This window comes from Empidonax traillii, unplaced genomic scaffold, assembly GCF_003031625.1.
Source record: "Empidonax traillii isolate 1590-97213 ecotype Southwest subspecies unplaced genomic scaffold, ASM303162v1 scaffold10:size5872457, whole genome shotgun sequence".
In the NCBI taxonomy this organism is placed as follows: domain Eukaryota; kingdom Metazoa; phylum Chordata; class Aves; order Passeriformes; family Tyrannidae; genus Empidonax; species Empidonax traillii.
Window position 1 is genome coordinate 197,908 of NW_020955203.1, and position 8,134 is coordinate 206,041.

Sequence of the window (8,134 nt, forward strand, 5' to 3'; positions counted from 1 at the left end):
ATGATCTTCCAGAATGAGTGTGTGAGAGGGTAAGCACATGTTATCTTTCTGCTCCCCTGACACCTTTGAACCACTTGACCCACTGAAGGCAAACATGGAAGAGGGGCAGACACAGCACGAGCAAAGAATTCCTACAAACAGAGATAGCATGGGCTCCAATTCCTGCAGCCTCCGCCCAGGGCAACCTCTCCAGGAGAGGCCAAACCCTGTCAGAGTGCCCTGAAAGCATGGCTCCCCAGCTCCAGGCAGGCTCAGGGCATGCAGGACATTGCAGAGGATGCATGAGCAGTGCTGACCGTCGGCACTGGGACATTGCTGACCACAGATGTTACTGAAGCCCTTCATTGTTAGGCACAGGGTTCCTAGGAATCTTCCCCTCCTCCACTCCTTCCCCACATATTAAGCCTTTCCAAAGTGTTCTATTTGAATGAAGTTCGTGTTTTGTTTACATTGCTCTGTTATTTCCCTGGCCCATGTGATGGAAACACCAGGGTTTATGGTTTTGCACATGAGTTCAAAACCACCAGTAATTTAGACCCTGAGTATAACAGCAGTATTGGAAGAGTATTGAGGTCAGCTGGAAAAGAAGATGTTGGTCAATATTGTGTTGCTTACATCTTTCAATTAAGCTTTTGTTATATTACTGTCAGCATTGTGCCAGGGTGCACCCAAAGGCACAGGGAGGCCTCTAGGTTGTCTCAGAAGTTGTTTGCTGGAACCTGGGACAGGGAAGGGACAGGAGCATCTCTGGGGTGCTCCTAGAGACACATGGAGTTCCCTGGGGCAGGGACAAGGGTGGCATTCACCCACCCAAATGCATCAGGGGCATCATGGGCTGCCCAGGTCTGTGGAAAGGCACACAAGGACAGCCAAAAAGTGCAGCACAGCATGTGGGCTGAACTGGGGCCATGGTGGTCGTGCTGGGGTCCAACGTGGGGGCCCCCAGGCCATGGCAGCAGAACCCAAGGCCCCTTCTGCAGGTGTGTGGAGAGTGGTGAGGGCAGCCCTGAAGCGCTACTGGGGCTGAGGAGCACCACTCCTGCCCTGGCACAGCTTGTCCTGGCTAAGCCCTGGGGACTCCAAAGGCCCTGGGGCACAGGCCCAAGGAGGACCCTCTTGGTGGTTTCATGAGTGTCTCTGGCTGGATATAGAAATGAGGTGCTATTACTGACCCCATTGAGGAGGATATTAATGAGCATGACCCTTACTACGTAACAGAGATTTCAGATGTGTGGAAGCCATTAGAAAAGACATCACTGCCTTGCATAGAAAATCTCATTTTGTATCAGTGACAGTGGAACTTCTAAAGTTATTGTGAACTGGCAAGTCCAAGCCATCATATCCTGCTTGTACAATTCTCTGTCCTGATTTTGGCTGACGAAGAGTTAAACTGTAGCTGGTGAGGACTTTTCAGTTTCTGATGCTCTGTCAACAAGCAGGTGCACAAAAGCTGAGTGGCAGCCTGTTCAGGAGAGCTGACCTGGACTGGCCAAGGGGATATTTCATATAATAGGGCATCATGCCCAATGCACAGAGTGAGAGGAATTGGCTGAGAGGGCTAATTGCTGCTGGGGGACAGGCTGGGCACTGGTCAGTGGGTGGTGAGCAATTGTATTGTCTATCGTATCTTTTTTTGGCTTCATTCCTCTCATTTCGTTGTCTCCATTGTTGTTATTTTTACTATTATTATTATATTATTATTATTGATGTATTTTAACTTGTTTCAATTATTAAACTGTAATGTAAAGCCATGGATTTTACATCTTTTTCCAGTTTTACCCCCAGTCCTACCAGGGATGAACAGGGTGAGCTGCTGGCACTTAGTTGCTGGCTGAGGTTAAACCATAAAAGTCTCCTAGTATGATATTGGGAAGCAATATGCTGTGATAACAGTATCCTAGAGTTGAAAAAGATATATATATATGATGCATTTCTATATTCTTATATATATATGTAACATTATTTTTTATTTTTTTTAACTTGGAAAACAATCTTTGTTTTGAAAACTCCTACAGTTTAAAAAGGAATTGGTGTGAAGGTGACTTTGCTTTTAAGAGAGGAAAGCCTATTTTGGCTAAGCAGGCTGTTCTGCATAGGATTCCCATCTGGTTAGAGACAGTCCCCTTCATATGCAGCTGGTGACTGCTGAAGCTCAGTCCTAGCGTGGAAATACAGCTATTAAAAAAAAAAAAAAAAAAAAAAAAAAAAAAAAAAAAAAAAAAAAAAAAAAAGATCTAGAGCCTTTGGGCTGTTTTGGGGTTTCGTTGGGCAAACCAGGCCCAAACACTAAACCTTGACTCACTGCTGTAAGTCAGCTCATAAAGTGTCTGTCATTCTATGTTGTTACTCATTTCTGGGAAGACAATTATGTTGGTCTCTCTGGTTTTTAAGGACAATGTATGCTGTTCCAGGGAGTAAAGTTGGCTCATGTAAGAAGGTGATATAACATCCCAGCACAGCATTGCGCCCACCTGCCCACCAGCTGTTGGATGCCTGAGCCTGCATCCTTGGCACTCGGTGACCATGGAGCTGACTCCTCACCATGTGTTCGTCAGTATTCTTTGTTATTTTCTCTCTCGTGAGAAAACAAAAATGAGCAGTGAGGACAAGGATCAAAGCTTCAAGGCCCCGGAGGAACTGTGAGTGAATCACGGGGTGATCTCCAGATACGAACAAACACAATCAAGTCATTGGGGTGCTGCAGAGATGATGCTGGGAAAGGGCCAGGTCTTTGGGGAAGATGCAGTGAACACAAAGCCCCAGAGTCTGGAAGAAAGGTGGTTTTCTTGCTGCTGTTTGTTCTTCAAGGGCCTGCTGTGATGCTCATCTGAGGGGCTGAGAGCTGTGGAGTTCCTGGGTTGGTCTTTGTGGCTTGTTGTCCCAGAGTTGTGAGTGCAGCTGGGGTAATGCAGAACTTTAATTTGGTTCATATTTGTGCTAATGCATGGTCAGTGTTGGAGCACTGCAGCTGCCAAGGAGCATAATCCACATCTATTTCTCAGCTACATTTATAGCAGAAAAATGCTTTTGTTGGGGGTTTGGAGTGTTTTTTTATTCCACACTTTTTTTCCCGTTACTGGATGCAGCTCTAGGGTGTTCAGTCTATCTGCTCAAGGCATGAAACCTGTGGTTTCCTGCTCTAGGAGTTTTGCAGCACACTCAGATCTGTTCCCCAGCCCACAGATCAAAGGGTAATTTGGCCAAAAAACTGTTTTAGCAAGACATATCCACAGTCTAGAAGGGGGAACACAACAATGCCCAAAGTTAGTTAGTGCCTGACAGTTTTGGCCATGGCTCAGTGAGGATGGAGAGCTCTGGTTTTATTTAGAGAAAAATGCAATCATCAGACACAGTCCACATCGGTTCACAAAGGGAAAGTCCTGTTCAACTAATTTGATATCCTTCTGTGATGATGTCATCCATGTAGTAGGATGGTGGTGGATGTAGTTTTTCTGGATTTTAGGAAGGCTTTTGATACTGTCCCTTACAGGTGCCCAGCTGTGGCATAACCAGGTTCATGGTGCACTGGGTGAAGAGCTGTCTGAAAGGCAAGACTTAAAGGATTGTAATGAGTGGAGCCACTGTCTGGCAATCTGTCACCAGTGGTTTTCCTCGGGAGTCAATTCTAGGGACAGTCCTGTTCAATATATTTATCAACAGTTTGGATGCAGGAGTTGAACACACCATGAGCAAACTGACGACCACTGTAGGTCCTTTCCAACAGAAGTAGTCTGATCTGGTTTTCTGATGTAAAGTGACAACTACTGTTAAGGAAACTTCCTGTCAAACCATCCAGGACCCACTCTGGCAGTCATGATCTCACCACCTGAGCTGGGACCAAGGCCCCTTCCCAGCTACACACCCCACACTCACACAGTCAGACAAGATTTTCTTACCAGCTCGACCCCAGGTTTCCCATAGCAGAGTCTCAGATCTCTGGATCCTTAAAATACTTTAATCACAGCACAATAACAGAACAACAGGTCGAGCTGATGCTTCTGAGGAGGGACCCTGAGCAGAAGAACCCCTTGGCTTTTACACCCTTACAGTCTAATAGCAGGAATGTCTGGAGTCATTGGGAAAGTCTGGAGTCATCAGCTCCTGCTGTGTCTCCGTGTGCCCAGTCACCCCCTCAAGCTACAAGGTCCCTGTACCCTTTGTTGTGCAAAGGGTCTGCAGTTCACATCCTCTTGCCTGGGACTTTTGGGCTCAGACTTCTGTCCCTGGAGCTCAACCTGCACACACTGAGCAACCTGCCCACCAATGTTTTCTTCAACACTACCCTTGCCCTCACCTTCCATTTTTTTTTTTTCCCTTACCTAATCTCTCTTCTTATTCTTTGCTTTTGGGGCTGGACAGGTTTCCTATAGGAATAGGTCCGTATCTGGCTCTCACACGTGTTTTATCCATCAGTTACAGTTCCAGTGTCTTGTAGAAAATGAATGTGATTCATACAGAGCCTGAACTAGAGACAGTTATGAGGTGACTCATGCTGTGTCTTCAAGCCTTGTCAGTGTCCAAGGCAGCACTACTTTCAGCATGGCTTTGTAGGAAACTATACGGTCCTGACCTGCAAGCTAGCAGGAGATTATGGTTTCCCTAAAGTGAGTGTTCCTGAAGCCCATCACCCAGCTCCCTCTGCACTGAGCTCCAGAGATGTGGGAGTAGTTAACCTTTTTGCAGAATTTTACCATTTCCTAAAAAAGCCTTGTTTGGTTGAAAAGCTATTTAAATAAAAACACTGTCGGTACTGTTAGCCTCTATTTCCACCAGAGTCCTTTTCCCTGGATTATTCTTATAGTATTTATGTATTTATTCCTCACTATGGAGGTACCTATTTGAAAACCAGGATACCTGGACTACCTGGGTTGGGATGACTACCCAGGTCTGTGGAAACCACTGATGGAATCCCACACTGGATTTGACCAACTGAAGGAAGTGCTCACACATCCTGGTGATACAGCTCCCCATCAACCCTGAAACTCCCCATCAACCCAATGTCTGATAGATTCTTCCAGCTTTGTGCTCAATCTTCATCTTGATCTTTGTCAAGGCTGGCTTATGCTTCTGGTCTGGTAGCAGACATGGGACCTGATGGGAATTCGGATTTCCTGATTCTCCTTTCCCTCTCGGTACACCCTGGACTATGGGCACATGAACAGTAGCAACCAAGGTATTATGGCTTAGTGACTTGTAGGGAGCTGCAATGACTGTGTGTCCTCAGCCTGTCCCATCTGCAAAGACATTTGTCACCAACTCTTCAGCCATGAATTCACAACACCTAAAGATGACCCTCTGTTCCTGGGTTAGACAATGCTATTATTCAAAAAGAGGAAAAAAGAAGTGCAATTGGCTTAAACTAAGGAAGAATGTGAGACGAGAAACACACATTTTGTACCTCAATGACGTTACAGAGGCAGCCAGAATGACTGTAGGTCACAGGCACTGTAATAAGACCCACAGTACAGCCCTCATGGGAGAACTCAGAGGTTCTTCCTACTGTCCTGCTGCACGGCAAGGAACCTTCCTTAAAAAGCCTTGTTTCTCACATGCCCTTTCCAACACCTGTCCCAGTGTGGAAGGTGAGTAATGTACAGTTTATGACCCTTTAGTTCCCTGGAGTATTGTAATATCATGAGCTGGAGAAAGCATTATCGCACCCATTGGGAATTGATTTGTTGAGAACTGCAATGCCAGCCACGCTGAACAAAAGTAAACAGAGTTTGTATATGAAAGCAAACCAAGCAGAAGGGCTTAATGTGCTGGAAGAAGGGATGAATAAGAGAAAATCGCATTTTGTACTAGTCATCTTGAGGCTGGCCTGCATGACCTCTCTCTCTGTGCATCACACAGCCAGCCCAGAGAACCCCTTTCTCTAGTTGTCCTGCTGTACTTTCTGTGTGCAAACTCTGCAGCCCTAAATTGTCCTTCAGGGGAGCAAATGCACATTTCAGTATTTACCTTCCTTTTGCATGGGAACTCAGTGTGAAGTTCAGTTCAGATTCAAATCTTGCCTCCTCTCCCCACGAACGAGCTCTTTCATTACTGACTTGATTAGGAGGCAGGCTGTTCCCTGTGAAATTACTTGCACTGAGTTGGTATCACAAGGTGAGGCCGGACTTTTGTTCTCCTACCTGCACTCGCACACGTGGCTCATTACAAGCTCTGGATTGAGACTGACAACTGGTAAGTCAAGGATGATTTGGCAGACGGTGACTGGTTTTGGTGGCTGGAGTCCTCCGTTCATATTCAACAGGCACATGAGACTGCTTCAGATAGGAAGCTACCGAGCTGTGATAATCCCAGAATATAAACTACCCTGAAATAGATGTTATCTGAGGTTACCAGTGATCCTGCATACATTTTTTTTTGGTAGTGCTGGCAACTTGGACACTGTCACAAACCACTCATCAATGTTTTCGGGCAGTCATGGGAACTTCTAGAATGTATCTGCCTGAAACGGATCATAATTTTCTGGCTTATTTTTCCACTAAAGCAATTCACTGAATGCCTGTGTACCCATACAAAAAGCTGGCAAAGCTGATGGGAGGACTGTACCCAGGAGCTTTGGTTTGAATACATCTTCAGAGATCTGCACTTCTATCTCCTACACTGACTAGCCGGGCTATCTCCAACACTTAGCCACGCTGGCCTTGGGTTTGATTTACCTGTGTCCTAGAAAGCTCTGAGGGCTAGTCCTCCATCCCAGATGTTGTAAGCATGAAATAGTGAAGAAAATGCAAAGCTCAATATGCCGTGGGTGCAAGCACGCAAACAGGTTGGAGGTCTTGTGGTTTGTGTTGCCACAGCACTGGGGGAGGGAACATGGAGCGAGGCACGGTGGTCTTGTTCTTCTACCCAGTACCCACAGAAGTACAAACCAAGTACACCTACTACCAAGAAATATTCTGTAAAACAAGCCCACGAAGGACAGAAGGTTTGACCACAGTCCCACCCTCAGAACTTTACACAATAATGGTTATTAAGGCATAAAAAGTACCCCAATTCTGCATCTAACCAGGGGTGAGAATTTGACGCAAAATTGCAAGGAGAGATTGGTGGGCTTATCCTCTTCACCCTCCCCAGAAGGAATGCTTTTGATAAGCCTTGAATCCTCAGCTATGCTGAGTGTTAACCCAGGATATCAAGCTTGTGATTGCAATAATATTTTTGGTGCTCTTTATAGCTACTCTGCAGTTACTGCATTATCACAGGCAATCTCAAAAAACCTTATATGTTGCATTCAATAAACAGTGCTCTTTGTGAATCCAGATGACTCTTTTGAATGTGACTGGACTACTTTTGCACATGACTATTTGTGCATCTAGTGTCGGACCTCTAATTATGTTTTTGCAGCACCAGCTAAAAAGCTTTTCCTCATGCCCACTGTGGACCTCTCAAACTTCAGTTTGTTGCTCTTTGTTGTGCCACCTGCCCCTGCTGAGAAGAGCTCTGCTGCTGTAATTCAACCAGTTTTTGTCTTCTGTTAGATCTCCCTTCAGAATCCTCTTCACCAGATCAACCAACTCCACCTCCCTAGACTCCGTTTGTAGGACATATGCTCTTGTCTCTTGATCTTGGTAGCCCTGCTCTGCTCCTTTTTTTAGTTTCTTTTCTAGTTTCTTTCCTTTTCTTGATAGCATGTTGAACTGTGGGCCCAGCAGTGGAGACAGTAACTCTCTTGGTCTGTTTGCCACCATGGTCCTAATGTAGCCTAATATGTGGTTTGCCCAATTTGCTGTGGAAGCACAGGGTTGGCTCATTATCAGTCTAGCGTTAACAATATGGTAAGATATGACAGTCAGGTCAGGGTAGGGCAGGAGAACCCATCACCAGTACCTGCACTGATGATGGACCCTTCCCAATCATCAACCTGGTAACATCAGTGCTTAGTTTGCACACAAAACATGGCTTATGCCAAAGGACTGTTCTTCAGCCTTCTGTGAATAGCAAAAGCTATAGCAGCAGACCTGCACTCAAGGAGATCTCAAAGGAAAACCCTTTGTGAAGAGAGGTGTGATTTAACTCCTCTCTTTCTGACTTATTCTGAAGCCCAGTGAAAACATATTAAGGAGCAGTGTGGGAAGCACCATCATTTAAAATAATGCCTGTATTGCTTGTGGTCTGTAAATGC